Source organism: Octodon degus, unplaced genomic scaffold, assembly GCF_000260255.1.
Source record: "Octodon degus isolate 3935 unplaced genomic scaffold, OctDeg1.0 scaffold00004, whole genome shotgun sequence".
Lineage (NCBI taxonomy): Eukaryota > Metazoa > Chordata > Mammalia > Rodentia > Octodontidae > Octodon > Octodon degus.
In genome coordinates this window covers 33975194-33983212 of record NW_004524580.1, presented here as the reverse complement: position 1 = coordinate 33983212, position 8019 = coordinate 33975194, and positions in this window count along the sequence as shown.

Here is an 8019-nt window from a genome sequence, read left to right as displayed (position 1 = left end):
TATATATATATGAGAGGCTTCAGTCCATGGTCTCTTGGCCCCATTGACAAGGTGGAGAGCACATAGCCAAGAAAACTGCTTACCTCTTGATAGCTAGAAAGCAAAGAGCAGATGGGTGTGGGCCCACATTCCCTCCCAGCATGTGCCAGTGACTTCCTCCAAGGGAGTTTCCATCATTTTTTTTCATATGGAATGCTTCACAAATTTGCATGTCATCTTTTAAATGTTCTACTACCTCCAAGTAGCACCACGGTTTAGAAATCAACCCTTTAACACGTGGTCATCTGGGAGACATTTCAGATTCAAATTATAGCAAGGTGGGTGCTATATTTGTAATAAATTAGATTTTAATTTACCTCTCAAAAAACACACTTCTTAGAAAGTTTATAGAATAGTAATAGTAGTATGATCTTAATATCTTGCAGTTTACCAAATGGTTTAATAGACAACGCGATGAATCATTGAAGAGGTATTGTTCCCACTTTATGGATGAGAAAACAGAGTCAAGTGAAGTAAGAAACACAAACTGATACTCAAACGAAGGGCTTTTAAAGTAGCTGGATGTCCAATACTTCATCAACTACTTTTTGGGTAACTACATATTTATTTTTGGAGTAAAGATCCCTTGGAGAGGGTATCAGCAAGCACAAAATCCTAATAGAAAAGAAATTTTTAAAAGCGGATCTTACACATCTTTGAACATCTATTTGCCTGAGTTTATGTCTAAAAAGAGCTTGAAAATACGTGAAACCACATGAATTAATGACTTGAGAAGTTGTACTTTAGTAACTTTAAGCATTAATATTCTGATTTTATAAATCAAAGGATCTTTGATTCTAATTTAAGTCACCCATTGACCACTGATGAGACTCTGGCCCCAGAAGAATTAAGTGGCTTGTCCAGAGTCAATAGTTAAAAGCTGGCTCTGAGACTAGAGCTTACAGCAGCCACTCCAGCACACTGCCTCCCTAACTAGTCTGTGATGCTTTTGGTGACTAGAAATTCTTCTCCAGCTCTACCTCTGGCTCCTGCTGATTTGTAGGGTGCATGGTACCAAGCATTAGGAATCAGACCCTCAGTAGTTAAAAGCTACAGTGTATTTGCAAGTCATTGCTCTGAAAGATAGTAATGTTATTCCATATATCTATATGGTATATGAATACTGCTTTCTGTCCTCAAAATATTGGCTTGGATTATCTGACATAACCTTTTTTTTTTTTTTTTTTGCAGAACCGGGGATTGAACTCAGACCCTTGTGCTTGCCAGGGAAGCGCTTATTCTACTGAGCCATCTCCCCAACCTGACTTAACCCTTTTAATAGCTGAAAACTGTAAGGTCAGTAGGGCAGGCACTCTTTTTTTTTTTAAACAGAGAAAAGGAAAGTTCAGGGTGTTGACCAGGTTGCTAGTAAGCAAATAAGTCTCCTAATGAGTGGTAGAGTTAAGGGGTAGAAGTGCTCTGGATTCTGATAAGAAGACATTATGAAAAAAATGTCATAAACTCTTAGGTCAGGGCTGTGAAGAAGGCTGTGCAACCAGATCAGTCATTTCTTTGGACTTTGCTATGTCCCGCTGTGGCACTTCCTCTTGCCATGAAAATGGGCAAGCTGGATGCGCTGTGCTGACGGGCTTGCAGTAGAGCCTGGTGCTGATTGCCTTGAAACTCCTGCTCTTCGCAAGCAGTACTTTTTGTACATTTTTTTAGCAATGGAAATTGAGAAGCCAAACAGCTCAGTTTACTGAGTGCAGCTCAAGAATCTGAGTTCAGAGAATCCCAGTAACTCTGGATAGGACCTGGCCCCTCGGAACCACCCCCTCACCAGGCGAGGCCACTCAGCTGCTCCTAGTGTCCTTAGCTATAAAGTGGAAGGATCAGTCTGGAGGTCTTAGTTCTCAGTTCTAAAATGCTGTGATTTGGAAACAAGACAACCATATTTGAATCTGCTCATTCTTTAGGGAAAAAAAATCTATTAATAAAGTTGTGCAAATAAACTATCATAACTACCATAGGTGAAATCATTGCTCTGCGTACTTTCGAAGAGCTGACTATGCTGAGGCCTGGGTCCTCATAATTTTAAGAACCTCGCGGTTGATTCAGCCCAGCAGCCAGGATTGGAAACCACCGGACCAGTGTTATATAAGAGGATCAGCTACTGAATTCGCTTTTCAGTGCACTTTCAAGCCCATATACATGTAAGAGTTTGAGCAATCAGAGTAACTAGCTGATTGTGGTGCTGTGTATCTGTAATCTCAGGACTCTGGGGGCTGAGGCAGAAGGATCCCAAGTTTGAGCCTAGCCTGAGCAACTTAGTGATTTAGTAAGACCCTTTCTCAAAAAATAAAAGAAGACTAGGGATGTGGCCCAATGAGAAGGCCTGGGTTCAGTCCCCGGCACTAAATCAGCCAAATCAGAATCACCTTGCAACATGAAAGTTATCTTTAATTAATTTTCTACCAAAAATGAAGTTTCCCTGGCATTGCGATGTTTGCTTCTTTTAACAAATATTACTGCACAGCATTGTCTGAGACAATATGACAAGTAAAATCAGGTAGAAGTAATTGATCCTGTCCTCTGGGGATGTAAGAAACAACTAGACAATAAACAAGTATTTTTAGGGCCAGTGAGATAGCTCAGTGGACTAAGTGCCTGTTTAGGCAAGTGCAGAGACCTAGGTTTGATTCCAGCACCACATGCCACCCGGGCCCTGCCCCTGGGCGCACTGAGCCAGCCACAGAGACCGGGCATGGTGGTGCATGCCTGTAACCCCAGCGCTGGGGAGGCTGAAAACAGGAGGGTCACTTCGAGTCTGGGCTGAATAGTAGGGCCCTGTACCAAGTACATAAAATAATAATAATAATAAACATGTTTTGTGATAGGAAGAAAATTGAACTGACTGCACAAATCAGAGCAAGAGAAACATTAATGGGTAAGGTGTCACTGGAGAACCCTCTTGGAGGATGTGAGTAATGTAGACTGGTGGAGACCTAGGGGGTGCCCAGGCAGGGAGAAATAGGACATGGAAACGCTGGAGGCCAGAATGAACGTTTGTTAGGTGGTGAGACATGCACCAACTTGGTTGGATTTGAAAGCCAGCAGTGGGAATTGTTTTGAGGACAATTTTGTCAGCCGGATAAGGAAAAGTTTAATCCAAGAGATGTTTCATAATCATTGATGGCTTTATAGCCAGCCAATCCCACTTCAGCTTACAACATCCTATACTTCTGAAAATATTACCATTCAATGTCACATTACATAAAAGAGACCTGAGAGACCGGGGGAAGGTCTGTTGCTGGCTGGCTTCCGATCCTTGTGCACACTATTACAAGGAGCATTATTACTCTGGATCCCACTTATACAATTAGAGCTGGACTACGTGACTTGAAAGGTTGTTTTACACGGTTAAAAATTGATGGCTGCTTGATCCAACCTCTTGGCACCTTTGTGGGGCTTGTGGGTACTTCTTCTGGTGTTCTAGTGGACCTCACGCTGTCAGCCCCTGGCAGATTTACCTGGAATTGCTACTGTGCACAGTGGGACTTTCAAAGGAAGCACATGAAATGGGCTGTGCCCTTTGCAAGGTTTCCTTTATCCGAGAGTGGAATGTGGGTCAGACCTATTTGCATCTCACTAACTAGAATCCCATCCAAACACCTCTTGGGAAAACCCAGCGCTTTGGGTGGCAGGCAGTGCAGTACTGTGGTGAAAGAACTTGGACAGGGGTTTGGAAAACCTGTTCTCCACTCCCAGCTCACTGTGTGAGTTTCAGAAGCTGATCATTTGTCAAATTCCTTGAAACCTGTCTGGCAAACGGTTTTTTGTGTCCAACAGGAAGATGTGAAAGCCAAAAGATTCTTGTTTGAATTTTAACTCTGGGTGCTCTGAGCATTGTTTTCACCCTTAGCGAGCATCATTCCGTTCTTCTAGAACGGAAGAGTTAAAAGAAATGGCAGCCCAAGTGTGTGGCATGGGACACCTGACATGGCGCGGCCATCCAGGCCTGCTAAGCGGGAAGGGTGTCAGAGATTCAGGGCAGAAGAGCCTATTTTGCTCTATAGAGCGCAAATGCCTGAGTTTTTGTCATTGCTGCGTTTAACAAAAGTAATCCTAGCCTTCTGCTTTGGCCTATACGCTGAGGTGCTTTAATGCAGTTTTAAAAGAACGACTGTTCTGTGGGTAAATAAAGGCTCCACAGCAGCCCTTCAGTGCTCCCTCCCGTAGCAATGCCTTTGCAGTGAGCTTTCTCGAGATTCACAGCAGAGGAAATCTGTTCTCACAGCCTTCTTCCCACCACCTTTTGCAGTAAAGCATTAATTTCCTTACCAACATTTGATTAAACTCTTAAGGTCCAACCCTAGGAGGAGGTGGCGGTGGACAAAGGATTATTGTCATTCATCATCAGCACATTTTAGTCTTCCCCTCAGCTGCCTGTGAAGGCTTAGCATTTTCCTGAAAGGAGGAGGACAGAATAAATTGCATCCACCGCCAAAGAGCTGCCAGCCCCTTTCAGCTGGGGCGCATGCCGGGAGCTTTTCCCATATTACTCAGCTTTAGTTCAACTTTTGGGTAGGGCCCCCATCTGAATTTCATGGGTTTCGGGGTCAGTCAAAACAGAATTGTAGGGTTGCTGAGGTCAGAGGCCACCTCTGTCAAAGGGTAGCGACCTTAGCAGCAAGAGGTAGCCAGGCCCCCTTCCTCCCCACAGCCCAATGACTTCATCCTGGTGAATGCTTGGCTCGTGGTGCCTCCCCCGCAGAGCTTTTTTTCAACCTGGTAATAAAAATCCTCCTGTGACCTGGTATTTTATTTTTATTACTGACTTTCTTTGTTCCTGTTCCTCCAAATCTTGGTCCTTGATAATGTGTTGGTCCATGCGTATGTCAGGAAATGATGGGGGGCCAGCTGGTCCACCTCTACATCTGAGGAGAGAATGCTGGCTGCTTGGGGTGCAGGGAAGACCTGGCACCCAGCTCAGGAACTGCCTGTGTTCAGTGGGCACAAACATTTCCCAGAACTTCTGAAACTCTCTTGGAATCCAGTAGGTTCTATTACCATGGCCAAAGTTGATTTAAAAGCTGCAAAGCCGCTTAGGAGACCGGAATGGGGTGATATGCTGTGGGAACAAGGGATGGGGCAGTGGGCTGGGCTGTAGCTCAGTAGTAGAGCGCTTACCTAGTGTGCACAAGGCCATAAGTTCAACCCCTAGTGGAAAAAAAAAAAGACACAAAAGTAGGAAAGAGAGTGTGCTGTAGTAGAAAGAGTGGGGTGGTGGGAGGGCCTGGGAAGTTCTTCCTTCTTTCATTTTTCTCCTCTTTGGAGCTGGCATCTCCCTGGGTTGCCCAGGCTGGACTCCGGCTCAGGTGAGCCTGTCACCTGGGCCTCCTGCATGGCAGGGGCTCCTGGGTAGGCCTTGTGTCCAGTTTCATTTTTCCACTTTCACCTCCCCCAACTCTGTGGCCATGGGCAAGGCAACAGGAGGCTGTGAGGAGGAGAGAGGGCGCATCCTGCGTGCCCGAGGCCCAGGAGACCCCAGGACACAGAGCCTCCGCAGATGGGGGCAAGCCAGGCTGGGTGCCGAGCTGTGCGATGGCCCACTGAGGGCGCAGTGAGAGGAGAGTTGCGGAGTTGTGTGCGCAGGATGCCCTTCTGCTGGGACTACACTGCAGGCTTCAAGCTGAAGTTCCGTAGGACTGTTTCTGAGAGGTGTAGCTTGGATCAGGGCAGAGGAGGCCGGCCCCTGGAGGGCCACAGCTTGGCGGATCCTTGGGCATCCGTTCACTTTGCTCCCCACCCCTCTTAGGACACTTACAAATAACCAAATAGCAGCCCCGCAGCTGTTTCTGAGGCTGCGTCTGTCATGGCCGGAACTCATTCTTTTTCATAATAAAGCTTCAACAACTGGTTTTCGTTTCGAGGCATTTATGATGAGAGCAGGAGGCATGAAACCGGGGAGCCCTATTTCTCCCGCCCACCCCCTCTCGTCACCCACACTCCTTTCCTAGCAACAGCGCGTTCTTCACGCGTGGCCCACGTCTTCCGCCCCACCTACACCAGCAGCGGCAAAATGTGGGGGTGCAGGGCTGGGGGTGCTGGCATGCAGGAGGAGGACTAGGGGCGCGATGCAGGGAGGAGGCTGGTGCAACACAGAAGGCTGTGACCTCCCTGGAAGAGGAGGAAGCCCCAGGACTGTCCGCCCTGTTCCTGAGGGGTGCAAGGAGCTGGAGCAGAGCTCCAGAAGGCGGCGGGTGGTAGGTTGATAGGAGCCGTGCGGCTGCAGGGCTAGCCCAGCCTGGCGCTAGGGAAACGTTCCTCCAGGGAGAGCGGCGCAGGGTGCCCCCCAACACTGTCCTCGCCCTGGGTGCGCGGAATCCTGTTCAGAAGAAACCCGTGCCTGAGCCCCCAGCATGGGTTCCAGGGGTCGTCCTCCTCCACCTGACTGCTTGGGAATCCAGGCCCCTGGGCGACTTACTCCTGGCAAGGCCTCTCCTGCCTTCTCCGGTGGAGCCAGACTCAGACCTAGCTTCTGGCTCATGTGAAAGCCAGCAAGTGTGTCCCTCCTCTGCAGAGCGCTTCTGCTGACAGACTGTGCATGGCCTTGCTGCCTTCGCACTACGCTCCAGAGAGCTTTTTATTTCTCTCCTACAATGACAGTGGGGCAGAATTTTACTTAAAAGATTACTGGTTCAAGCACTGCTGATCGAACAGCTCTGGTTCATTTTATACTACATATAAATTGTAGGAACATCTGGGGTTGACACACATAAGCAGCCAGGCATGGCGAAACATGCCTGTAATCCCAGCACTTGGGAGGCTCAGGCAGGAGGGTCACTGTAAATGTGAGGCCATCCTGCATAGTGAGTTCTAGGCCAGCCTGTACTGCATAGTGAAACACTATCTCAAAAAAAAAAAAAAAAGCTTTTTTAAAAAAAGGTTCACATAAGATGCTGGAGATTTAGCTCAGTGGCCTAAGCACCTGCCTGGCAAGGACAAGGTCCTGAGTTTGATTTCCAGTACCATAAAAATAAAAAATCCTTAAAAGCTTCACATAAGCTAAGGTGCCAAAGCAAAGGCTCCCAAAGGAATAGCTGATCTTCTGGCAAGACGGAAGTGAAGACTACAGTGTGGCTCACACTCGCAGCTATGAATGGGAAATACCTTTTTACACACAAAACTCTCCTAATCAACTCTTCTTCCTGAAACACCACTTCAGCTAAGGAAATTCGTGAAATTCAGAGAGCTTTTCCTTCCCCCCACGCCAGGAGCCCTGTCGCACCTGGTCCACGCCCCATCGCACGACAATAAACAAGAATACTTATGCCACCTTTCTCCCCACAGTTTAGTATTTTAAAAATCTGGCAAGTCTGCGTCTAGGAGTGGGAAGCTGGGTCGGACGCTGTCCCCCGGAAGCTGCACCCTTTCGGCCTTCTCCGGACCCAGCCTGGGCCGTGCTGGTGGACTCCAGGCAAGCCAGTTCTGACCGGGCTCGTGTCCCGAGTGGCGGGCACAAGAGTGGGCCTGCAGCGCGGCGGGCTGGGCTCCGAGCAAGGCGCAGGTGAGCTGCTGGCGCCAGATGGCCGCGCCGCCGCCTTCTCTGCGCGTCGGCCTCCCGCCCCGCGCCGCCGCCCAGCTGCCGCCCGGCCTGTCTCCTCTTCTGCCTAGCTGTCGCCCTCCTCACCCAGCCCTGCCAGCCTCGGCCATCAGCCCGCAGCCCCTAATTCGGGATGTCAGCCTCAGGGAAGGCGCCGCTTGGGGCGCGCGGAGGGCGGCGACCGTGCAAGGTCACGGGGCGGGGGGGCTCCCGCGCCTGCAGCCCGCGCTCGCCGGGCTGCGCTCCAGACTGGCCGGTGCGTGGGCCGCAGCCGCCGAGGGCCGCAGCCGCGCCCTCTCCGGCCCGGGCTAGCCAGAGGCCTGACCAACGACCCAGCGGGACGCACGCGGAGCCACAGGCCGGCTGCCGCCTGGCTTCCGCCGGCCCCCTGCTGGCAGGGCCCTCCGGAGCGCGGCGGCCGAGCAGGAGCGCGC